Below are 27072 nucleotides of genomic sequence, written 5' to 3' on the forward strand. Positions count from 1 at the left end.
AACAAGGAATTTAAAATATCCCTTTAATAGTTTCTATTAATTATACTTTGAAATAATATCTTGAATATATTGGTTTAAGTAAAATATACTTTCAAGTTAATTTTACATCGTTCTTTTTGCTTTTTAAATTGTGGATACTGAATGTTTTTAAATTTTATATGTGATTTTCATTATGCTTCTGTTAGACAGCACTGCTTTTGGGTATGTTTAGGCTTGTTGAGTTTAATGTGGTGAAAAGACAGCTAAGCAAAATCTTAGGGAAAATTGAAAAGGTTAAAGTTTGTGTAAGAAATCTGCTTTGCTTATGGAGAATTAAGAATTTTCTTATCTGTGTGTTGCTTCTGCTTTCTGAAATGCCCTTACATTATTTATTATATATTGGATATATCATATATTTGTGTGTATGTATGTATATGTACCTTTAAAGATTTGACTATTTCTTATTGACTTACGACTCAGGTATCCCATTATCTCCTCTGCTAGACTCACTGTCCTACCTATGCCTGTTTTTTTTTTTTTTTGTCTTTTCTCCAACTCAGTTCTAAGCTCCTTGAGGACAAGATCATTGCCTTACATGTACTTGTGAACCCACTGCCTAGAACAGCACATGAATAGATTAAACACTCTAGTGTTCATAGAATGAATTGGTAGTGAGAATCTTTGAGACTGGTTGAGTTTTCCACAAGAGAAAATGCTTAGGGGAAAAGAGTGATAAATTTTAGGAGGCATCTGCCATAGATAAAGCTGGAAAAAGAGGAGTAATGAAAGTAATCTTGAACAAGAAGAACTCCAAAAAAAAAAAAAAAAAGGGAAGACAGCCAGGAGAACATTCTTTTTCTAAAAGAAAGTGAAGTGTATTTAAAGAGATGTGTGTGTATGTGGGCCGGCTGTCGCTTCAGTCATGTCTGACTCTGCAGCTCCACAGACTATAGCCTGCCACCCTCCTCTGTCTGTGGGATTGTCTAGGCAAGAATACTAGATTGGTTTGCATGCTCTTCTCCAGGGGATCTTCTGGACCAGGGATGGAACCCACATCTCTTAAGTCTCTTGGCAGGTGGATTCTTTACCAGTAGCACCACCTGGGAAGCCCGTTGAAGAGATGAGGCATGAACAAACAATTTTTAGTTAGAATGGAAACATAGAGATAAGAGGCCTTGAGAACTGCTGCATTATTTAAAGAAGCCAGTAAGGAAGGGGAGGTGTTGTAGGCTACTGCACTCCTTTAATGAATATAAAAATTGCAATATCTTGCCCAGTGTTAAATATATTAATTAAAAGACACAATGTTGCTTAATTTCACCAGTGTTTTTCATTCAGGATAAAATGCAAGTGATTCATGTGAAAATTTGTGGAAGTGTCTATTAACAGTTTAAAAGAGTTAAAAAGGTTAAGTGAAATGATTTTTGTTTTCCAAATGAGGAAGATGAATGCACATTTGGAAACATGGAGGAGGAGCCCCTAGAGAAGGAAAGATCCAAGATGCAAGATAAAGAGAGGATGAACATTCTTCAAGATCCCTCAGGGGGTGAGAGGAGAGTATTATGAGCCTAGATAATGGAATGGCTTTTAAGATGTAGAAGAACATCAGTTTCTTTAGGACCTCATTTACACTGGGTGTTTCAGGAAGCAATGATACTCAGGTAGTCTTTACCTTAGTTATTAAGCTCTTTCTATGTTCTATTACCACACTCTTTTCCATTATTATTTAAGACATAAAATAAGGAAGAGAAGTTTGGCGATATTTGACCAGAGTCAATTTTTGTCTAAGTTTTTGTGTTTGTTGCCTTTATATGTCATTCAAAAGCCAAGTTCTGGAAAAGTAGCACTCTCCTCAGTTTTATTGGATTCATTTTGGAACATATAAGCATACAGATTTCAAACTTGTTTAAATATTTGAATTTTTTGATTCTCTACTGGAGATTAATAACTCTAAAAACATTTGGTGATTGGATTAAAATCTCTGTAGTTTATTCCTCTATTTCATAGAGTACAGAGCGAGATAGCACATTTGTCTGACAAATATATATTTATGTCAGATAATATCAGTTTTGTTATCACCATCTGCACTCTGCTATATTTTAACAACAATATGAACAGAGATATACATATAAAATTGTGGATTTACAACAGATATCATCACTAATTTCAAAATAACTAGATGTTTTCTGCTAGTTTAGAAAACTCTAGAGTTTTAAGTTAAATAACAACTGAAGTTCTGTTTTATGTTCTTGGAAATATAACACTTTATGGAGAATTCTATTAAAGGATGAAGAAAATGATGCCAAATTAAAGCTAGTTTAAAAGAAACCATGAAGGCAAAAAATCTGTTTTTGATAGCAAAGGAAACTATTACATAACGATGTGATTATTTATTAAAAATTTTTATAGGATGTGACCTACAATTTAAAGTTGTTAATTGTCAAGTAACTCTAAGCCAATATCTGCTAAACATTTACTGTAACAATATATACAATGACATGATGAAGTTTTGTTTATATTTTGATTTCAACCTTTATTCTTTTCTTCAAAATTAAAGATTTTTGCAAGATTATGATTTTTCAGAAGAATATATTATCTTAATGTGAATATATTTATATCAGACTGAAAAGATTTTGCTATTTTCTTAATATATGTCTAGACGCATCACTTTATAATCACTGAAATCAAATACAAAGGAGAAATTCACTGTTAATCCTTCTCACCAAAAAAACACTATCTTAATTTCATAATCATAATATAGATACAAAATTTAACAATATATCAGAATTGTCCATATTGCCATATAGACTTATGATGCTTGTTTGAATGAATCCATTATTAATCAAGTTCATATTTGCTTATTTAAACGTTTCCTCATGTTAGATTGTTAACAGTTTTGCTCACCATAGATATTGTTGAAATACCTTTCTTTGTAACTATCACTTTTTCCATTTTTCTTTTTTTTTAGCTTTGGATTCATCAGGCAGGCCTAGGTTCAAACTTAGACACTCATTTACAGTGCTTTTTGTCAAATTATTTAACTTTACTAAGTTTTAGTGTCTTCGTCTATAGAATGGTGTCACTGTTCATTACTTTGCAAGGTTTCTTGGGGATCGAATTCTAAAAATACTGTACTCATTCCACACATATTTAATGGGCATATATTTTATGGTAGGAACTGTTCTAGATTTTGTGTACATTATATTGGAGAAAATAAAATCCCCTGCTATTCTATTATATTGCTTACATAGTGAAAACATACAATATTATATGTATAGTAATGATAAATACTAAGGATAAAAATGAAGTAATATAAAGGGTAGAATGTGCTGAGGGTGGGAGTAGCTATTTCTATTGAGTGGTATCTCAGAATGTCAGATAAGATAATATTTGGGCACAGAATTATAGAAAGTAATGGAATAAGTGATCTGACCATTTGGGTGGATAGAGCTGGGAGTGAAGGAGAATATTGAAAACAGAGAAAACAGGAAATTTAAAAGGTCCTGAGATTGCGTTTGTGAAAATACGATTCTGAGACTGCAGGGGAAAAAATGGCCAGTGGAGCAGAAGCAACTAAGTGAGAAGGAGTAGGAGATATGGTCAGAGATGAATAAGGGAGGGAGTGGGGATTCCCATGGTTCAGCGCCTCACAGGCCAAGGGAAGGATCTGGCTGCAGAGAGTGTGATGGAATTATTGGATGGATTTGGGCAGAGAGGAGACACACTGGATTTAAGGTTTAATAGATTCATTTTGGCTGCTACGCTGAAAATATATTCCAGGTTGGCAATGGTGGAAGGAGAAAGACCATTCAAAAGGCTACTGTAAAAGGCTAGAATTGGTAGTAACTTAAGGTAAGGTCATACACAGAAGTGAAGAGAAGTTGTTGCATTCTGGATTTATTCTAAAAATATGTCCCAAAGGATTTGATGAAAGTTTGTAGGATATTTGAGAGAAAGAGAGAATTTGAAGATGATCTCAATAGGTTTTCCCCTAAGCAATTGAAAGCATGTCATTTTCATTTCATGATTTTGGAAAGTTTGGGTGTGGGAGGAAAATCAGAAGTTGATTTGGGGCACATTATATTTGAATTATTTATTATATGTTCTGAGGTATTCAATAGACAGTTGGATGCATGAGTCTAGAATTCAAGAGAAAGGTCCTAACTAGATTATTTAAACTTGAAAATGGTCAATATATAGATAGTTTTCTAATCTATAAACCTGAATGCTCAGCTAGAGATAGTAAGGTTAGGAAGAAAAATGATTTGGAAGGCTAAGCCAGTAGGCAATGCCAACATTTAGAGGATGGGCCTTAGTAGAAAGAGAATCATTAGCCAGTGACTGAGGAAGAGAACCAGGAGAGAATTATCCTCTGAAAGCCTAGTGAAGAATGTTTTTCAATAAGAATAAAGTGACTTATAATAAGAGCAGTGCAAAATAAGACTACTGTTTCTCATCCATTGTATTGGTTGGCAACTTAGCCATATCTATAAAAATTATAGATGTGTTTATCTTTTAGCACAGTATTCCCAATTTCAGGAACTTAAACTTTGTTTATGTATAACACAATTATGTATGAGTATTTATGTATGAATACTGAGTATTCAATGAAACATTTTATGTTATAGCAAAAGATCCATCTAAAGTAGGCTGGCTGTGTAACTTATAGTACATCTACATGATGGAATATTATGCAGTTCTGGAAAATAATGAGGAAATTCTCTATGTATAAACTAGTAAGAAAAGATTCCATGTTATATTATTAAGTGAAAGTACATATAGTACACTGTTTTATCTATAATAGGTCAAATTTGGGCAAACTCTGGGAGACAGTGAGGGACAGGGAAGCTTGGTGTATTGCAGTCCATGGGGTCTCAAAGAATCAGACATAACTTAGCAACTGAACAACAACTTATCTTTATTAAAGGGAAGAAACAAGAAAACCTACAGTTGTATACATCATAAGCATTGGAAATATATACAAGAAAGTAGTAAAAGTGTTTTTGGTGGGCAGATATGGAAGCAGATGGCTAGGAATGGGGATAGGAGTGAGTGTTTTAAATATATACTAAATAGAAATCTCTTTGATATTTGAATCTTATTTTTTTAAAGGGAGGAGGGAGAGAGGGATGAGCTTTTTCAAATACTAATGGATTCACGAGATAAGCTCTGAAATAAATTGATCATCATATTTGGTAAAGGAGACATTTCAATAAAGAAAATACCTTCTAAAAGTTGTGTTGAAAAGGGGAGGAGAGGTATGGAATGACAGCTAGGAGGGGATATGAGGAAAGAATGTTATTAGGTTTATCTAGTGATGAGAGTAATAGATCAGAAAGGAAAATATTGATGATATTGAGAAAGAGAGAGAAATTACTGGCATGGGTCAAAGACCTACTAGTGATGGCATTCCTTTTGAATTTTCATCTTCATGCTTCAGACCAATATCAAGCTATTCTCTTAACAGAAATGTTTAACACCTTCCTTCATTTCCTTACATCTCTGCTGCTTTAAACTGTTTCCTTATTTGCCACTGCAGAAGAATAAATAGATTAGATCAGAATTTTTAGAGATCTAAAATACTCACCTTATGTGGATATCTGCTTTGATCCTCAGAACCATCCTGTGAGCTTCATGGTGCTATTCCCATTTTACAGATAAGGAAATTGGTACTCAGGTTAACTTGTCCATGCTTTACAGTAGATAGTATAGCATCCTAGATTCAAATGTCAGCTCTTATGAATCTGGAGGGGTTTTGCTTTGTTTTCTTGATTGTTTTTTCATGTTGTAATGACTTCCATGGGTATTCTGAAAAGGCTTCAAAGAACTAGTGTGTTACTTCAGGCAATAATACAATTTTCTTCTATTTGTTCATTCAGCAAATAGTTATTGAGCACATATCTTGCATTAAACACTGATCTAGGTATGGAAATAAAGAAATGAATGAGATAGGTATGAATTCTGGCCTTGTGATGCCTGTAATCTTTTGAAGAAAAGAGATCATTCCGATTATATGAGGTGTTAAATAGGCAAAATGTTGTTTGTGAGTAGAAACAAAGTTCTATACTGAGGGAGTGAGCTATGGGCTATAAATAAAATAATAGGATAAACTTTTATTTTTATTCAGTCATAGAAATTTTTGGTCATTTGTTGTTATGAATAATGTTAGTAACCCATTATTGAAAAGAATTTGTCAAGAATCAAAGAATAAAATATCCTTTAAGTATTATATATCAGGACTTAAAAATCAATATTTTATGATACTAAATATGTAGTAAAAGTAGCTTACCTTTTTCTTAATTTAACTCATTCTTAAATAAACTCATTCACAGTTTTAGAAAACTTAAAAATAAAACTCAAACACCTGTAAATTTTTCTTTGGTGATCTCTTAGAAGTTTCATGAAAGAATTATAAATATTATCTTTCATTTTTAAAACCATGTTCTTTGGCCCTCTAGAGGAAATGGTGTGAGAATAAATAATATATTTGTAAGCCCAGGATGGACTATAATCTTGTCTTTACTGGTAAGAATTGACATACACAAAACAGCTGCTGCTGCTGCTGCTAAGTCACTTCAGTCGTGTCCGACTCTGTGTGACCCCATGGACGGAAGCCCACCAGACTCCCCCGTCCCTGGGATTCTCCAGGCAAGAACACTGGAGTGGGTTGCCATTTCCTTCTCCAATGTGTGAAAGTGAAAAGTGAAAGTGAAGTTGCTCAGTCGTGTCCGACTCTTAGCGACCCCATGGACTGCAGCCTACCAGGCTCCTCCATCCATGGGATTTTCTAGGCAAGAGTACTGGAGTGGCTTGCCATTGCCTTCTCCGACACAAAACAGCTAATAAAGTACAAATCACAGTGTCAACGCGCAGGCGGCATGATGAGAGATGCACAACAGAGACACGGTGAAAAAGAGCGACTTAAGTCCCTCAATATTTTAAGACAGACTGTCATCACCTGTAGAAAGTTTTCAGCGTTTTTATGTTTCTGACTCTGTACTTTGTTTCAAAGTCATAAGAACTAAAAAGAGTAGCACAGTGTTTACCTTTTATGAATTTGTTCTTCTAAAGATATGATGCACGGTAACCAGATTTTCTTCTTCTACATTTTTGTAAAAAACTGGAAGAATACTTTTTTGAGTTATCCTTGAGACAGATGCCATTGCATAGTTTTACTGAAATACCCAGGTACCCAGATATGTGCACATCTGTGAGTTCAGGAAGAGCAAAAGAAAGCCTTGGGTACTGTCCAGGTATCGAAAGTGGTTGTACTTTTCCTCATTCACATTCTTTTCTCCTTCTAATCTGGCATCTGGTAGCTTGAACATTCTTCGGTGGTTTCCTTTCATTTACTAGGTAGAGGATCCACCCATGAAAATGTCCAATAGAGGTCATTTCATCTTATTCCTGCCACCTCCCAAACTTGCTTATCTCCTGTCCTCATTACTTTCTAAACGCTCTCTCGTTCCCAGAAAACCCATGCTGTTTCTCAGCGTTTTCCTCTCATGCAGTACTTAAAATGCCACCCTGCCTGCTTTGCCTGAACCCTTACTTGCTGAGACTCAGGTCAAATGTCACCTCTTCTGAGATGGCTTCCCTCACCTCTCCAAGTGGAGTTAATCACCTCTGCTTCTCTGCTCCCATCATGTATTTCTTTGGTCTTTGTTAGTGATTTACTTGTTTAAATATATAGCTCCATTCCCAAATTGATAGTTCTGTGAATGCAGGTTCTAGTCATCTTAGTATCACTGCCCAGAGCCTGGTCTGTACTTGTTGTTTAAAATATATATGTTTAGTAAGCCTTTTGAGGTAGAGGCAAATATCAGAGAATAAAATGTAGGCTCCTGGGGTGGCTAGCTTTGAATCTGTCTCATGGGGATTTGTGACTATTGGTGACGGGTAAAAAGAGTCAGATCATGCAGATAAGCTGGGGGAAAAGTGGCAACCAGGGTTGGAGGAATTTTGAAAGAATTGCAGTTTGTATATTTCCAGCATTTATTTCTAAAGGGCACTGCTTCCAGAGTGTTTCATTGGAGTATGGTTTTAATAAAGTCTAAAGCCATTTGCTTGTTCTCAAGATGTTCCTTATAACTCTAAGGCTATATCTAAATTAAAGCTAATGGCCAAGCAGAGATTTTTTTCCCTCTGTTAATGTCTAGCAAGAAGAACCATTAGCAAATTTGTGAATTAGAGTCTGTTTATAAGTTATTGAGAAGAATCATCATGTATTCCCTTAAGCAATTCCCTCTGCCTTAAAAGTAAGTATAACTGATATATTCAATGAGCAACACTCATGGGATGTAATCAAAAGCAACTTTATTTTGTCTCCCACTATTCTAATAAAATTTATTCAGCAGGGAGAAGTTCCTCCTCTGACCCCAGATAAAAAATCTTGCAGTCCAAAGATGTTCTATACACTCGTAGGTAATAAAAAGTCTTGCAGCCACTTGAAGTCACAAACACAGTCTCCTTGAATAATTAGAAATGCCTAGGGTCCCCTGTAATAATCAGAGCTTCACACTTTATTCACGATTAGAGGGGTACCTTGTCCTCGCAAGAGCTGGCTGTAGATAGCACTTCGAGTTCTTACCTCCTCCTCCTTCACTAGTGGTTATATTGACACTGTTAGAGTTGAAGTTCTGGAAGGAAGGGTCAGAAAGAAGCCAGGAAGGTCTCTTTTTGGCTGACACTGCTGTAAGGTGTCACTGAGGGTTTCAGTATGGTTCTTCCTCTCATGGGCTCTTTGTTAGGTTCTTCAGAGAAACCTACTGGGAACCTCTTACCACGCCTTCTAAGGGGTGCATAATTTGGGACTTAGACAATGCATTCTTCTGTGCCCTCATCAACCCCTCATCAGTCTACCCCAGTTGGGATTACCTTGCCCCTCCAAACTGTCCTCTCTAGTCCTGTCATCACAGGCTCCAGGCTGGCTCTCGCTCATTGGTCGGAGCCAGTGAATCCTTGCTGTCATGAACAGTAGAATGGAGCCACAGTGGTACGGTCCACACTGATCTCTTTCACCACTTGCCACCTCAGTTTGACAGCAGAGCCTCTTTGCTTTAGATTCCTTAGGCATATGTCAGATAACTATCCACTGTGCCTCCTAAGCTCCTGGTGATACATACCACAGCACACATTTTAGTCCTTCTCTTCAAGTTTAAGCTGAGGGGAATGGGTCTCTCCCATCCTCACCCTCCAGGACACTGATGGCTATCTCTGAAGAATGATCTTCCTCATAAATCCTATTTCAGTTTGTCTTCAAAAAACTTCACCATTTTACATCCTTGGTGAAAGTGAGGGTTTTCAAGCATCCTATAACTACTTTTCAACCATTCCTTTCTGAGTTTTGCACATGGCCTGGCAGTTTCTTTGTAATATATCCTTTATGGGGTCTTGGTATCTAAGATGAAACTTCCAAAATAAAGTCCTGTTACTCAAATAAATATTCACAAAGCAGAATAAATAGACATTTGAATGCATTACCTTTCACTGATAGGCGTTATTGACTCGCACATATGAATTAAGGGTGAGTGATCAGTAGAGAGGCCTCTAAATAACACGTGAACTAATTGTTTTTTATGCTCTTGATTGTAGCTCTTTTTTAAAAAAATTTAAAAAATATATTTATTTATTAATTTTTGGCTGCACTGGGACCTTGTTGCATGCGGGCTTTCTCTGGTGGAGGTGCCTGGGGACTACTCTGTATTTGTGGTCTGTGGACTTACTGCAGTGGCCTCTCATTGCAGGGTGTGGGCTCTAGAGTGTGCAGCCTTCAGTCGTTGTAGTACATGGGTTTAGTTGCCTCACCGCATGTGAAATCTTCCCTGACCATGCCTTGAACGTGTGCCCCCTGCTTTGGCAGGCAGATTCTTAACCGCTGGACCACCAGGGAAGTTTGATCTTATCGTGATACCCTCACAGGCTTACTGAGTGAAAAAGTGAACAGGTAAATATTATCAATTGTTTTAATTAATTAAACAGTATTTAGTTAATTGTTCTTAATTAAACAATGATCAGGTATCTAGGCTAGCCCTAGAGGAACTCAATTATGTCTCTACAAGTACTAGCTTGTAATCTGAAAACTAAGAAGAGACTGACATATGGCATTGATAGAAGAGTTTTTTTTTTTTTTTTCTCTTTCCTAGACTGAGTTAGAATGTGCCTGCAATGCAGGAGACCTGGGTTTGATTCCTGGGTTGGAAAGATCCCCTGGAGAAGGAAATGGCAACCCACTCCAGTATTCTTGCCTGGAGAATCCCATGGACAGAGGAGCCTGTCAGGCTATAGTTCATGGGGTCGCAAGAGTGGGACTCTTTAGCGACTAAAGAGAAAGAGAGAGACTGAGTTGGATAGAGTGTGTAAGTAGCAATTTGTCTTTGGTATACTTCAGCCTCCTCCTTTTTCTTTTTTGTCACATTTCTCCTGTCTTCCTGAGCTCAGGCACCTCTTTACCCAGTATATACCCAGTATACGCAGTATACTATTAGTTTTTCAAGGCCCAAGCCCAGCCTTCTTTTCAGAGTTTTCTGCATTCCTGATTCACCTCCCCTTTTCATAACCACAGTTCACATCCGCACCACTCACTAATCTAAGTTGGAGATAGCAGAAAGTGTTCTGATTGAATTAATTCACACCAGCATTCAGACAGCTGGTAATAGTTTAAATTGTTTATCCCTGCTGTAAATCTAATACTTGCATCTTTAAAAAAGAAGTTTATTAATCCAAATTAATTTGATCTGTGAAGGAATGAGAGTACTTCACATATGTGAAGCTTTCATATACTTCACATATACTTGGCATATGCTAAGCTTTCAATATTGTTTGTTGAATGAATGAATGAACGTTGGACTTTGAGACAGCGTAAAAAATGAAGTCAACATTTTATGCAATTTAGGGAAGATATTTTTAGGCAGGGGTGGCATCTTTTTAAACTTATTAGCTCTACCTTCAGGGTCTGCTCCTTAGACTGTTTTGCTTTTCAGTGTTCTAAAGATGAAACACACAGAATATTTAAAAATCTAAACATTTCACAACTCACACATGGAAATAGGAAAAAAAGGCAGTGGGAGATTGGGAAGTTGGGATTGAGTCTGTAGTTGTAATGGCTAACGTACTTATTAGTCCAAATGTATAAAACTGAGGGGCCCAGAACTGAAATAAAATATGGGTAGAGTGTAAAAATTGGATTTAACTTCATGTTTATTTAGCTTTTTGTTCTAAATGACCTGGTTCCTTTTATCAAGATTGGTCTCTTTCATAGCTGTTTTGCTTCTCTAAATAAACTAAACTGTGGCAAAGACTAGGCCCAATGAAAGCATGAAAGGGTAGCTGCTCAGTCGTGTCCGACTCTTTGCGACCCTATGGACTAGCCCACCAGGCTCCTCTGTCCATGGGATTCTCCAGGCCTGAATACTGGAGTGGGTTGCCATTTCCTTCTCCAGGGGCTCTTCCCGACCCGGGGGTTGAGCCTGGGTCTTCCGCATCACAGACAGATGCTTTACCCTCTGAGCCACCAGGGAAGCTAGGCCCAATGAGGGAAAGAGCAAAAAAAGAGAAGTTTACCTTTTATCTACCAGCAGTCAGTCAATGTATGAAGAGGAGTTTGATGAACTTATTTGAGCTACACCCTAGGTTGTGAGTCAGAAGTGGTCCCTTTGAACTGCTTTACTCTGCCCAGGCACTAGATAATCTAGACTGAAAAATAATGAGAAAGACAATACTGAATAACATATTGTACTGAAGTACTGAAATGACTACATATTCAATACCAGGTAAAATAACCCTTTCACTACCATAAAGAGCAGGTAGGTATGGCTAACCTGGAGCCTTTTCCAAATACTAACAGAAAACATTGGAGGAAAATGGCCTGAAAGCTCAGTATATGTTTCGCATTAGTAGAATAATGCTATGAGGTTAAAAGAGAGTGAGAAAGAGAGAGAGATGGGAGGAGGAATCCCCAATATGCAAATAATTATTTTTTTTTCACGTGAGTGTTTTTTTCTGTATTTTTAAAATTTATTTTAATTGGAGGGTAATTACTTTACAATATTGTGGGTTTTGCCATACATTGACATGAATCAGCCACAGGTACCCATGTGCAAACAATTATTAATAGAAACTTATTGGACTTCCCAAAGGAGTAGAGCTAAGAACCCCCTGGGTTAAAGAGCAATGAATAATTCTGAGCTCTTAACAACTGCACATTGAGGAAGATCCTCCATGCACTTAAAGAGGTCACAATGTCTTTTAATGCAACAGTGTGGACACTGCTAAAAACACTGCAGAGATAGTAACCATTAAGCCTTGGATGAGCCAGAGTCAGCTTTGCAATGCTGCCTGCAGAAAGAAAGATCTCATTTGTGAAAATAACCGCTCCGTTTTCATATTGCCAGACATCTGCTCTTGGCTAAGAACAACATGAAAGGGAATTTGTTTTCTGGTAAGGTTCTGTCCTTCTGCAAAGGAAGATCTTCTTTTAAAATAATTGACCATCTCGAGAATGGCCTATATTCAGATCTGCAGATGAATCTAATTAGGGTCTCTCTCTTGGGTTAAAATTGCCACTTAACTCTTGTGGATGCCTAATGGCATTCTTGTCCTTACACTTTATGCCGGGATCAGCAACTACAAACATAGGCTGAAAAATATTTGGGAATACAGAAATACAATGTCATAGCTAAAAGTAGGAAATACACATTCGGTGGGGACCTATGGTTTGCATTTATCAGGCATGCTACTCTCCCATATATATCTTTGCAACAACTTTTTAAAGTGGAAGCCTGAACACAGAGAGTTTAAATAACTTGCCCAATATTCCTCACCCTGTATAGTGGAAAATGTAGAATTTAAACTTAGAGCTGCTGCTGCTGCTGCTGCTAAGTCATTTCAGTCGTGTCCGACTCTGTGCGACCCCATAGACGGCAGCCCACCAGGATCCCCCATCCCTGGGATTCTCCAGACAAGAACACTGGAGTGGGTTGCCATTTCCTCCTCCAATGCGTGAAAGTGAAATCGCTTAGTCACATCCAACTCTTAACGACTCCATGGACTGCAGCCTACCAGGCTCTTCCATCCATGGGATTTTCCAGGCAAGAGTACTGGAGTGGGTTGCCATTGCCTTCTCCAAACCTAGAGCTATCAAACCCTAAAACCTAGGATCTTCCTTTTGGGTTATACTGGCTTCCTTAAGGGAATTACAAGTTGTAAGAAGGCAGTACTTATTAACAGGAGGTACTGTGGGCTTCCCAGCTAGAACTAGCAGTAAAGAACCTGCCTGCCAATGTGGGAGACTATAAGAGATGTGAGTTCAATTCCTGGGTCAGGAAGATTCCCTGGAGGAGGAAATGGCAGCCCTCTCTAATATTCTTGCCTGGAGCATCTCATGGACAGAGGAGTCAGGCTGGCCCCAGTTCATAGGGTCAGAAAGAGTCAGACAACTGAGCAACTTAGCACTGTGAAATACTAAACATTTTGTTGGGTCAGAGGACAGGGGGACCAGGGACAAAGCGGCATTCTAGACATTTCATCAAATGGATCCTCCCTTGAGCACATCTGAGCGCACTCTGTGTTTCAACATTTTCTTCTCAGTGACCCTACAATTTCTGTCAGGTCAGGACTTTTAACTCTAATCTTGTTTCCCCATGTTAGTGCCTTGCTAAAGTATTGGTAACATGGGGAATGGTTGTGGTAACATGGAGAAGCATTGTGTTAACACGTGGTTGCCCTATTTTGAATGGAACAGAGAGGTGCAAATAGAAATCTGCTTTCTCAGAAAGGTGACTTGTTTACTATATTTCACAGACATTGCTTTTATGGTATTTTAAAATTCACAAACCTATTATATTGTCTTTTTGATTATAAGTTATAGAGATTTTGACAAACCAGATATTTCTTTAGGAAGGCCCCCTCCTAAATTTAAATAACAAAGAACCATAAGAAAAGACCTGTTTTTATCTGGAACTATTTTATATGGTCTGGTCAATGTCAAAATGTCAGTCAGTTCAGTCACTCAGTTGTGTCCGACACTTTGCGATCCCATGAACCACAGCACGCCAGGCCTCCCTGTCCATCACCAACTCCCGGAGTTCACCCAAACCAATGTCCATTGAGTCGGTGATGCCATCCAGCCATCTCATCCTCTGTCATCCCCTTCTCCTCCTGCCCTCAATCTTTCCCAGCATCAAGGTCTTTTCATATGAGTCAGCTCTTCACATCAGGTGGCCAAAGTATTGGAGTTTCAGCTTCAACATCAGTCCTTCCAATGAACACCCAGGACTGATCTCCTTTAGAATGGACTGGTTGGATCTCCTTGCAGTCCAAGGGACTCTCAAGAGTCTTATCAAACACCAGAGTTCAAAGCATCAGTTCTTCGGCGCTCAGCTTTCTTTATAATCCAACTCTCACATCCATACATGACCACTGGAAAAACCATAGTCTTGACTAGATGGATCTTTGTTGCCAAAGTAATGTCTCTGCTTTTTAATATGCTGTCTAGGTTGATCATAACTTTCCTTCCAAGGAGTAAGTGTCTTTTAATTTTATGGCTGCAATCACCATCTGCAGTGATTTTGGAGCCCAGAAAAATAAAGTCAGCCACTGTTTCCACTGTTTTCCCATCTATTTGCCATGAAGTGATGGGACCAGAGGCCGTGATCTTAGTTTTCTGAATGTTGAGCTTTAAGCCAACTTTTCCACTCTCCTCTTTCACTTTCATCAAGAGGCTCTTTAGTTCTTCTTCACTTTCTGCCATAAGGGTGCTGTCATCTGCATATCTGAGGTTATTGATATTTCTCCTGGCAATCTTCATTCCAGCTTGTGCTTCTTCCAGCCCAGCGTTTCTCATGATGTACTCTGCATATAAGTTAAATAAGCAGGGTGACAATATACAGCCTTGACGTACTCCTTTTCCTATTTGGAACCAGTCTGTTGTTCCATGTCCAGTTCTAACTGTTGCTTCCTGACCTGCATACAGGTTTCTCAAGAGGCAGGTCAGGTGGTCTGGTATTCCCATCTCTTTCAGAATTTTCCACAGTTTATTTATAAATGGCAGATCATACCAACAGTGCCCCACGGGTCCATTGTGATTGCACAGCAGACCCCACACATCAACAACTTGAGTGATTTTGACACTCTGGCTCTGAAAAAGGTAAATACAATTAAGACTGGGCTGTGAAATAAGTCTAAGTATTCATTTGGGGATGCTAATCAGATTTGGAGACTGACCCCAAAGTATTCATGGTATTGTGTTTTTCTTTTAAAAATCGATAAAATTTTATTAAAAGTGAGAAATATTGAAACTACCAAATAAACATGAGGAATATATTAAGTGGCCTGTCTACTGATATGAACTGTAGAATTTACTGCAGAAAAAGGAGCTAGTGCAAAATCAGCATTCTGTCTGGTATCCTTACTCTTTGAAGAGCACCAAATGTTTGACATTATTAGAACTGGCTTGGAACCAAGTCAAAATTTAAACAGAGCTGCTAATCTTATTTGTATGAACTTGACTTGGAGGGACTAAGAAGGAGCACTGGGCTTCAGGTTGGGAAATGGGCCCCATCCTGGCTCAGTCACAGTCTTTCTGATCTGGAGGAAGTCTTGTTGTCTTTTGTTTCAATAACCTCATCTGGAAAATGGGGGAAATATACCTCTCTCTGGCTGTGTGGGGATGTTTTGAATATCAAACAATGTAATACACATACTGACAGTGAGAAACATGTCTTAGAACTATAAGCATGGAGTCTTAGCCACTGGACCATCAGGGAAGTCATTATTGTTATTATTATAATCATCCATAGATAAAGCTGTTAAAATGAAGATCTAATTTGATCTAAAGTATGCAATAAATACCTTGTCAGTCATATCAAGGCAATGTCTTTTATTGATGACAGTAAAATATACAAGCATAAATTCGCTTTCTTACCAACTGTTCCCTACTGTTTCCCAAGGAACATTCCCTTTCACCCCCCAGAAAAATTAAGCTGTAGAAATCTGTTATTGTGACATTTAAGCACCAGACACTGACTTTACCATTTCACTTCTTTCCTTTTTATTGTCCCTGGTGGTAAATTCACTGGAGATGGAAGTGCTGGTAACATGCAGGTTGCACTTTTGGATTTCCAGCAGTAATAATTGCCTAACTGCTTGAATGTCAGTGGTTGGTGTACAAAAGGACTCCACTAAGTGAGATTTACTGGTTTCCCCCTTTGATATTCCATTAAGGATAGTGTAGAGAGAAAGTGTGCTTTGAAAAATTGTTAGAAAAAACTGAGCTAGGTTTCTAGAGCTCTACCACATATGACTCTAGGTTCAACAAGGCTGCTGGGTGCTGGGAAATGAGTGGGAGCTCTCATTATAACTAGTGTTCAAATCTTAGCTCCTCCTCTTACTCTCTGAAATGACTTTGGTTTTAAGAAGTCTTTAAATTATTTTGCTCAGTTTGCTTGTCTATGTAAAAGGCAGGGCGGTGCATTCATCTATTTAACTCCTGTGTACTGAGCACTTGTTATGTGACACATACATGCTGGGTTTTGAAGGGCCAGTGATGATCAAAATATAATAAACTGCCCATGTGCAGTTTACATATCATGGGGAAATGGAAATGAAGTGTTAAACAAAGTAATAAGCTCTTCTTCACAAAATTTAGTGAGGAATCAAAGTGGAAGAGCGATAGAATGTGAGAAGAATTATATAATTATGAGATTAAGGTAATAAGTGATGGAGATAAGCAGAAAAGAGATTTGGAAATTTATGTTTAGAGCACTATATCTGATATTAGTAGCTACCAGTGAATTCAATAATAATAGCCATCATTATTGAATATTACTATGCACTACATACCATGAAAGTCACTTGCATGTGTTATATGCAATTTATCCACTTTACACACCAAGGAAGTAATTATTGCCTTTCCATTCTCCAGGGGATTTTCCCAACCCAGGAATCGAACCTGCATTGCAGGCAGATTCTTTACCACCTGAGCCACAAGGGAAGCCCGAGAAAACTGGAGTGGGTAGCTTATCCCTTCTCTAGCATATCTTCCTGACCCAGGAATTGAACTGGGGTCTCCTGCATTGCAGGTAGATTCTTTACGTACTGAGCTATCAGAGAAGCCCAATTAGCTGTCATTATTGAATGTTATTATGCGCCACATACCATGAAAGTGTTATATACATTTTATTCACTTTATACACCAATGAGGTAATTATTATTGTTTCTTTTAATGGAAGCTACAGATGGTTAAATGACTTTCTCAAGTCTCGCACATAGTGAGTAATGGAGTTAGAAATTTGATCCCACCTTTTTTAAGGCTGGACATTCATGCTTGTGGGCTTCCCTGGTGGCTCAGTGGTAAAGAATCTGCCTGCCAATGCAAGAGACGCCGGTTGATCACTAGGTCAGGAAGATGCCCTGGAGAAGGAAATGACAGCCCATTCCAATAATCTTGCCTGGGTACTCCCATGAGTAGAGGAGTCTGCTGGGCTACAGTCCATGGGGTCACAAAAGAGTCAGACACGACTTAGCAACTAAACAACTAAACAACAGACAACAACAACATTCATGTTTGTTGTTGTGCTATACCACCATAACAAAAACAGCAAAAAAATCTAAATTCTATGGAAATGTTACCTAAATACCTCCCTGTTCACTCCTATTACATGTATAAAAAACTTCTATAGTTCACGAATTGTGACCCACGGAGACATTAAGCTAACAATTCCAATGTCTGATCCTTTTTTTGAGGGTTGGGGTTTCTAACTTCCAGAGCAGAAAGTTCCTAACTAACATATTTCCTTGACAAATAAAATAAAGCAAGTGTGTTGTTCTACCTGGGAATCTTTAAATTATCTCTTTAGACTTTCAGCACACAATTTACAAGTGACAGGCAACATATTTCATTATCTTTATGTTTGAAATAACTTTCAAAGAGAGTGGAGAGGGGCGTTTGACATTATTGTAATCAATTCTGTCAGAAATATTATTGGATTTACTTGATTTTGTGAACACAATCATTTTTCATTGTTATTCTGAATTTTCTCAGATGTTTTACAGGAGGCCAACATAAATAGTAAAATATGCTTCAGTAAGACATCTGTTGAAAAAATAATGAGAAGGTATTCTTCTGAGCAGAGGCACTGTGTAAGCTGTGATGGCCTCTTATAGCAAAAAAGGGCAAATTTCCAAACGTCCTCTGGCTAACACAAACTCCACTTTCCTTGACCAGAAGGACGACATGGCTTCCTATAACCTGAATGGCAGCTGGACTTTGTTGCGTTCAAGAGAAAAGCATAACTAGGAAGATTTAACCAACACATCTGTGAGGATGTCCAAGGCTTGATAAGCACGAATCTGTCTCTGTTGGCCCTGATCCAAACAGTCTTGCCTAATTTAGGTGCTTTATTGGGCTAAGAACCTTTGTGTGAAGGTTCACTTCTTTGCCCAGTTACCATTTGTATATTGGGTCTTTATCTTTAGAGAATAAAGATTGAAGAAGGCATAGGACAGGTGTCTGTGTGGCTGGCAACTCTGGGTGGGATGACTCCTGTCCAGTAATACTTTAGCATATTAGGAGGAGAACTCTACCTGTGTCTCCTTATATGTAGATGAAAGGAAACTGCTCTTATTCTTGGGCACGATTTAAGACTGGAGCAGAAATATACATTTAAGTGAAGCGCCTAGAATTTAAAAATTATCATTTGTATCCTTAGTTGTCTCTTAAATTGCTTATAACTCTTGTCATCTTATTTCATTTTCTAAGTAAGATGTTTGTTGGTTTTATATGTAGAACTTGAAAGAATATCTGACAGAGGTCTTGGACATAAATCAGAGAAGGCATTACTGTCCTCATTTTATGTATGAGGGATCCAGATGTCTGTGAACTTAAATTATCTAATAACTCTTAGCTACTGAGTGGCAAAAGAAAGAGTGCTTAGAGTCTAGATGGCTTTCATGCAAAACCAAGAGCTTGTATTTGGAAATATTTTTGTCATATATCTATAGATGAGACGAGAACTTTGATTTTATTTGTTCTAACAACCTATCCCATGGGGTAATTTGGTTTGTAGTACTATGTGTAGTATGTGTATGTTTGATGTGATTGTGTATTTGCCTGAAATGGGAAATAGTCTCAAAGTCTTCAGGGGAGATCTTAAATGAAATTTTTCTTCCACAGTTAGAAAAAAATGGTGAGTTATTTATTTCTATCCCTCAACTAATTTTGTTTTATTATTAAAATAATATTTTGACATTGTCAAACATGTTTTTGAGGGTGTGAGAGTAGGACAGCAAAAAATGGGACAATATCTTTCCTATTTTTGTATTTCAAAGGCCTACCAAAGCAGTAATAAAAGATAACTGAATGTTTAAAAGTTTGAGTCATAGAATTCTTCTGAAGGAAAGCAATCTGATTTCTTTCAAATATACCTAGCTACCTAAATTTAGCTAACATAAGCTAAAATTACTGGAGAAAGTTTCTAAAAAGATCTATTTTGATGAATAGTTAAGCATACTTTAGAGTTAGCATATCAGATATCAGGATGTAAATGAGTACTTCCAAACCGCTTGAAAAGCATTTGTTCTAAACTTGTACTCTAGCTACAAAGTTATAAGTACAGAATTTTATACAACTGTATGCTAGAAATGTAAGAGTGAAGCAGTCAGATTCTGCCCTCAAGGATTTGGCAGACTGACTGGGGAAGGGAAGTAAGATTTAAGATACTTGATCCACCTACAGAGAATGCTGGTAATGAGGAATAATATTCATGCCAAATAAGGCTCCAGTCAATAAAGCTTTAAAACTTAAGTAAATAGAAAGCAGGAAAAGAATAATGTGGAGGTGGAGTAAGTAAGACTTCCTAGAGGACGCAGCATTTGAGCTAGATCTTTAAAGATTGTTGTTTAGTCACTAGGTTATATCTGCCTCTTTGTGACCCCATGGAGCACCACCAGGCTCCTCTGTCCATGGGAATTTCCAGGCAAGAATACTGGAGTGGGTTGTCATTTCTTTCTCCAGGGGATCTTCCTGATGCAGGGATTGACCCTGTGTCTCCTGCATCGGCGAGTATTGGCAAGCAGATTGCTTCCCACCAGGGAAGCCTCAGATCTTTAAAGATGTGGATTAGCAAAGACAAGAGAGGTTAGACCTATACTGCATAGAAAGCTGGAAGAAAAGGACCGACAGTGCACAAGCATGAGGCCTTCCAAGAGATAACAAGGACCAGCCAGGGGAATTAAGTATGACTGAAAAATGATTTGCCCATCAAAGGTAATTCAGCCTTGGTTTTGCTGCCTGATCTTCCACAAATTTGCATTCAAATTGATGAAGTTATAGTGTATGTGGTCTCTAGCCTGTTGTAAATTTCCAACTCTGTTTTTCAGGCATCTCTTTCTCATGAGCTCCCTTAGAAATCAAGAGAAATAATACACCGTGCTGAGGAAAGAGAATCTGGTCCTTTGTGCATCCCTGCTGTGGTGCAGCACGGTCTGCTGACCAAGGGCACGGGATCCTATTTCTAGGATTAGTCAGAAAGGATTGAGCACATGTCTGTAGAGTTTTGCCTCAATATTATATTTTAGATGGTTCAGTCAGAGCTGTTACATTTGGCAGCATTCCTTGTTAGCATTTGATAAACAATTATTGCCAAATGTTAGCAAGGAAACCTGCCAAATGTTACAGCTCAGATTTAACTGCTGAAAAAAAGCTGCAGTTCGAAAAAGGCTTTTGCTACAGAGCCATCGCCTGGTGTGCCAGTTCTGAAGCTGCAGGGGACACCGGTTGGGACAAATTGTGAGTCTAAAGGTATAGGGCCATTTGCCAGCAGTTCTGGGTTCCCCTCTGAAGTTATGAATTAGTTGACACCTGTTGGTTTTCAAAGCAGTAAGTTTGTGGCAAATCATTTTGGGGAACATTTTATTCCAGGGCATCTGGTCACACTTAATATTTGACACATCCTCTTTCACGGCACTTTATGCCAACAGATAGGATAGAGTGATAGATTATTTGATGATGTAGTCTCTTTTTGCTCATCTGTTGGTGGATTGTCCAGTTTCTTCCAGGGTTCAATGTTCTTTATCCAATGTACAGTGGAATTATTCCTAACTTCCATTTTCCCCAGGAAACGTTTCCCCATCTTTTCATTCTCATTTTCCATCCTTAGTTACCAAAATGAAAAAGTACCGTGCTAAAATTACCAACACCCTCCCCAATTTTGTATAGTTTTACCATCTTGGTAACTCAAGAGAATATTGTCAGCTTGGTGCACCTGGATTTTAGTTGTTGGGCAGTATATACGTCAGAGGAGTCCTAGATACTTGTTTAAGAATAAGAGAAAATATTAAAATAAATGACTGGATAATAGTATAGTTAGTTATCTTTATAGCTCATTGAAGAGCTCTTGGGTGGGGATTGATTAAAATCAACTGCAAACTTGAAAGTTTTTATCTTTACTTGACAGAGCTTTGTTCTTGTCTTTGCCCTGTACAATTTTACAGGGGCTTGTATAGGGGGGTAAGCAATTTAATATGTAGGTGGTTTAAAGCTTGAAGGAATAGCTAAAATGTTGGGACACATTCAAGGTTCATAAAAACAAAAAGGTTAAAATTGGGGTTAAAAGACTGACAAATTTACTAAATAGGAATTGATAGAAAAATTTGTCTTTATGTTAAAAAATCCATGGCACAAGTCACACTTGTATTTCCTCTCCAGGAGTTAATCTCTCTTCCAAAGTTGAGGTAGTTTTCCTCCAACCATAAACTCAAATACTTGCTTGCTTTCCTGGGGCAGTGTTCCTAAGCAGCTTGTCTTGGCCAGTCAGATGTGCTAGTCCAGGGCTGTGAATGTGAAGTTAGTGACTCAGGAAGGAAAGATAATGGAGAATTCATCCTGCAGGAGATGGTGATATATATAACAGAGGGCATCAGTAGTTTCCATAGGTTGATTCGGTGCTGGTGGCAGTGACAGAATATTCTTGTAATGTGTAATACTATTAATTACAGTATTGTGTTTATTGCTTAATTATTTATTGAACCTTTTTAGCCTCCCCATCACTATAACCATTTTCTAGTTCATATCTTTATAATCTCCTCCCTGAACTAGTATAAAGGCCTCTTAATTGTCACCTTATATCCTCAGATGTATTCTGTATATAACCTATAGTCTATTGAGTGATTGATATAAAATGAAAGAACACCAGAATTTCTTGTTCAGAGGAAAGATAAGATACAATAAGACGATATTAATTAGTGTTATAACATCAATAATAACATGGGGGAATTAAGAGCATAATCTAAAGTAAAAAACCTTGGTGAAAAAGCAGAACGGTAAGGATGAAGATGCATGTACATAATTTTGAAGATTGAGGAAAGAAATGAGGACTAATTGCCCTCACATTGCCTGTGGAGTACAAGGAAGATCATCTGCTATGATGTTGCATTGGGTCTTGAGGGAAATACTAATTGGCCAAAGAAAATTAAAGAATTACTTTTATAAGGACTCAGCTAAGACTGACAGCCACAAAAAGTGTTGTGGCCTCAGTTGATATTGTTATGGAAATAAAATTCTCTCTCTCTTTTTTTTATAGTCAGGATATAGGAGTATAGAAAGTAAGATATAGGGTTAATTTAGGTTTGGGTATTTATCAGATGGGCCCTGGTGAAGGGTAATTTCACCCAAAAATTGAAGATGGGGATAAGTTAAAATTCCAGTTCTGAAAATGAGGAATAGATTGGATAAGAAAGGAAACAAGTCAGAGTATACAGGAGAAAAATTGAAGAAGGGGATAAAGGAACTTACTTTGAGATGTATGAACTAATTATGGTCACCAGTCCATTCTAGAGGAGATCAATCCTGGGTGTTCACTGGAAGGACTGATGCTAAAACTGAAACTCCAATACTTTGGCCACCTCATGCGACGAGTTGATGCACTGGAAAAGACTGTGATGCTGGGAGGGATTGGGGTCGGGAGGAGATGGGGACGACAGAGAATGAGATGGCTGGATGGCATCACCGACTCGATGGACATGAGTTTGAGTGAACTCCGGGAGTTGGTGATGGACAGGGAAGCCTGGTGTGCTGTGATTCATGGGGTCGCAAAGAGTTGGACACAACTGAGCAACTGAACTGAACTGAACTGAACTGAATTAATCTTATTCTTTCAAAGGTGGAATGATGATGGAAGATGCAAAAATTGAAAATAGTTGAGTATTAAAGTGGAATGAAGGTAAAAGTCACTAAGAGCACAATTTCATCTGAAACTCTGAGTAGAAGTCCATGTTTTGTTCAGAGGACTAAAGATTGTTTCCTTAAAGGAGAGAAGAGTGGTAGGTTTCACTGGCAACTGTCATTGTCCTAGCACCTTAAGAGAAATAGATAAGTGCATAGTGGCTTTTCTCTGGGAAACTCTGGCCAAGAACACAAATAAGTTGGCAGCAAAAAAAGTGCGGAAAATAGTAGAAACTTCATAATTAGTAGTAACCTCAAAGCTTATATAAACTAATTTCCTACCTAATTAATTTGATTGATAATTTTCCTGATCAGCTTGAATACCACAAGCAGCGGAGAACTCTCTTGCCTCTCAAGGCAGTTCATTCTCTTGTGGAGCTGATTCACTGAGAGTGATTTCTTCCCTGAATTGTGTAAACATATAGGCCTAAAGTTTGCATACTTGTATTGTCAAAATGTAGCTTTTCAATTGTGTGGAGACATTCTGGGTCTGCTGTCCTTTTCAGGATAAAACAAACCAATTTCCTTCATCTGACCCCCATAAAGCATGATTTCAAGGCCTTGTGATATCGATTGTGAAGGTTTAGGGACTGAGTTATAGACGGGCCTTTCTTGATTAGATACCACCCTTCATCTATGTTCTCATTTTGGGGGACTTTTGCTCCTTTACCCTATACTCCAGACCCATCTCTAATCTGTTTCCTCTGACTGCCTTTCACTTTTCCTGGAATGGTCACGTTTTCATTCTTAGTGACATCTTCATCGCTCAGTACACGATGAACCAGTGTTCATCAAATGTTAACCAATCTTGTTCGTCAAGGCAGCTTTGATCACGCCTGTTTTGTACTGCCAGCACTTGTTTTATGCTTATGTTATAACACTTATATTTATTTTTTTCTGCTAAAAAATGACCTTATTCATCCTTGGGTTCCCATTGCAAAGTATGATTCTTCATGTAAAATCCAATAAATATTTTTAAATGTACAATATTTTTTTCAAGTGTGGTACCCCAAGTTGGACACAATACTCCAGCTTCAGAGTAAGTTGGAAGTATCATGTTAGTTAATCTGAACACTGTGTCTACTGAGATGCTTATTTGTTTATCATTTGCTTGTTTGTATTGTGGCTCCAGGTTACTCATATTGAACTCATACACAACTTCATTCCCTGTTCTTTTTTGCCAGACTCTATTGTTATGCCAGGTCTTCTCCATGCTCAGTTCCTAGCAACAGAAACTGACTCTGGCTAATTTTGTTAGAAAATAAAAGTAGTTGTTGAATGGTGGTGTGTAACTCACAGATGCAACTGGAAATTTGGAATTTAGAAAATGGGCAGTAGCAGGAAGAGGCCAGGCGCTAGAAGCACAGCCAAAACCCTGGGGAACGTGGACACTTAAATGGCAGATGGAGGAAGAGAGCCCAGGAAGGGGAACTGAGAGCACACAATCAGAGGGGCATGAGGGGAACCACAGCAGTTTTAAAGCCATGGACTCTTAAGAGAGTAGAGAGAGAATTCCACCAAGAGAAGGGTGACAGTGGCATCACAGCCAAGATTTAATAAGACAGTGATTGTAAAATGTCCATTGCCTTTGGCGAGCTTGGTAAGACTATTTTCAGTCAAGTGGTGAAAACAGAAGGTAACTTCCAGTGAGGGGATGAGTCAGCAGGGTAGGCTAAATGTTTGAGTATTGATATCTTGGGTGAAAATAGGTAAGAAAGGAATATGTGACTACAAGGGAGAGCTATTAGATGAGAATCTTGAGCAATTTCATAAGCTGTGGGAAAATGCTGGGAAAGAGCTTGGAGCTGAGAAGAGAGAAGGGATAACTGGTTAAATTGTGTTTCTGAGGAGACAGAAGGGCTTGAAGCAGAAGTCAGAACAGTAGTTGTGAAGGTGGAAGGATCACCTCATTCTTTGAGGTAGAAGGAGAGCAGAAAAGGTGTATGAACCTAATAGTAAGTTTGTTTGTATAGGGGAAGAGAGGCAGATGGATGTCATCTTTGATGGTTTCCATCTTCTCAGTGAAGTAGAGGAGAAAGTGATTTATTGAACATGGACTAGGACACTTGAGGAGTTTCCTTTTTCAGTGTATTTTCTTGTTGTTTTGTTGATGGATTTTATTCCATTACCCACTCCATAATCTGTGCTATTTGCCAAGTCCACACTCTTCCTAAATAACCTAATCTAGAGCTACTTGCAGCTGCCTTCATGATAACATATATTGTTTCTCACTGTGATTATTATAGAAGCATTCACCTCTACCAGTAGGTACTCAAAGAAGATACTCATGTTTTATTTCCATTCTTGGCTTATAGATAGTCCTTAATCAGCATTTACTGAGTGACCAAAAGGTTTTTAAACTTTAATCTCTTTACTCTGGTTTATATTAAGGGCTTTTAAAGTGATCGACTTGTTTAGAATACACGGCAAAGTGGAGGGGGGAGAAACAAGTGTACTGTATAATACCTCACTCTGGAATTTAAACATAAACCCAATATTATGTCCCTTTAGTTCTCAGTATTTCATCAGCAGGCTTCCATGCTCTGTGTGGGCATCTTATATTATGGATGCTGATGTGGCCATCCAGTTGTGTTGTGCTCAGCCACTCAGCTGTACCTGACTCTTTTGTGACTCTATGGACTGAAGCCTGCCAGGCAAGAATGCTGGAGTGGATTGCCACTTCCTTCTCCAGGATCTTCCTGAAGCAGGGATGGAACCCGTGTCTCTTGCATTGGCAGGCAATTTCTTTTCAACAGAGCCACCATCCAGTACTGTAGGTAATTGAAAGCTGTGTAAAATTTACTGTGTAAAAGATTTAGAGCTTAATTCTTCCCAGCATCTGGGCCCATGAGACTCTGCCTGTAGAAGTGAGGCAAGAGGCCCAAAAAGGATCCAGTTCTCTAAATGGCTACTTTACTCCTGTGACTCATGGAGGCAGCAAAGTGCAGGATACTGCTCTTCCTTTTGCTCAAGCAAGGGTGATGACCCCTAGTTCCCTGCTTTACCATTTCTATTCTGATTTATCAGAGGACTGTGCGGTCTGCAGGCCTGTGTGGGCTGTTCACTATGACTCAGCAGTTCTGGGATAGAACTGGACATAATTTATGGGCCCAAAGACCTGGAGAGGAGAGATGATGGCTTGGCTGTGGCCTGTGTCAGTCAATAAGCACACCCTGTTGGAGTGGAAAGGGGGGATAGGACAAAATTGTTTCAGTATCTTCCGTGTACTTATTTTGCTGCTGCTGCTGCGTCACTTCAGTCGTGTCCGACTCTGTGTGACCCCATAGACGGAAACCCACCAGGCTCCCCCGTCGGTCCTCCCAAAAAGAGATTTCTTATCTGCTTAGAAAGGAGTGGAAGAATACTGGGAATAGAAGCTGACTTGCTCAACTCTCTTCATTGGCTCTGACATGTGATTTTTGTATTTTCTTTCCTGGTTTGTCTTCTACCTTAATTGAAAGGCTATATGACTGCATCTCCAAAGTCAGCAACACTGTTCAGTGGGTATTATCCAGGAGGGCTGTCCCGAGGTCAGCATCTGTTCTGATCTCTTGGTGCCTATAATACTTAGAGTCTGTTTATTTAAAATACCAGTCCTGGACCAGAAGAATCTCTATGAGAGGAATGTTTCATCTCATCCTCATTAAAATGTTAATAATGGTTATCATTTAAAGAGTAGCAAAGGCACTCTGCTAGGCATTTATCCATGTTTGATTTTTGCAGTACCTCTTAAGAAATAGGTGTTACTATGCATATTAAATGACACTCCTTGGAAGGAACGTTATGACCAACCTAGATAGCGTATTAAAAAGCAGAGACATTACTTTGCCAACAAAGGTCCGTCTAGTCAAGGCTGTGGTTTTTCCAGTGGTCAT

Source organism: Moschus berezovskii, chromosome 4 (assembly GCF_049115385.1).
Source record: "Moschus berezovskii isolate FMDL1 chromosome 4, NW_MosBer_1.0, whole genome shotgun sequence".
NCBI lineage: Eukaryota > Metazoa > Chordata > Mammalia > Artiodactyla > Moschidae > Moschus > Moschus berezovskii.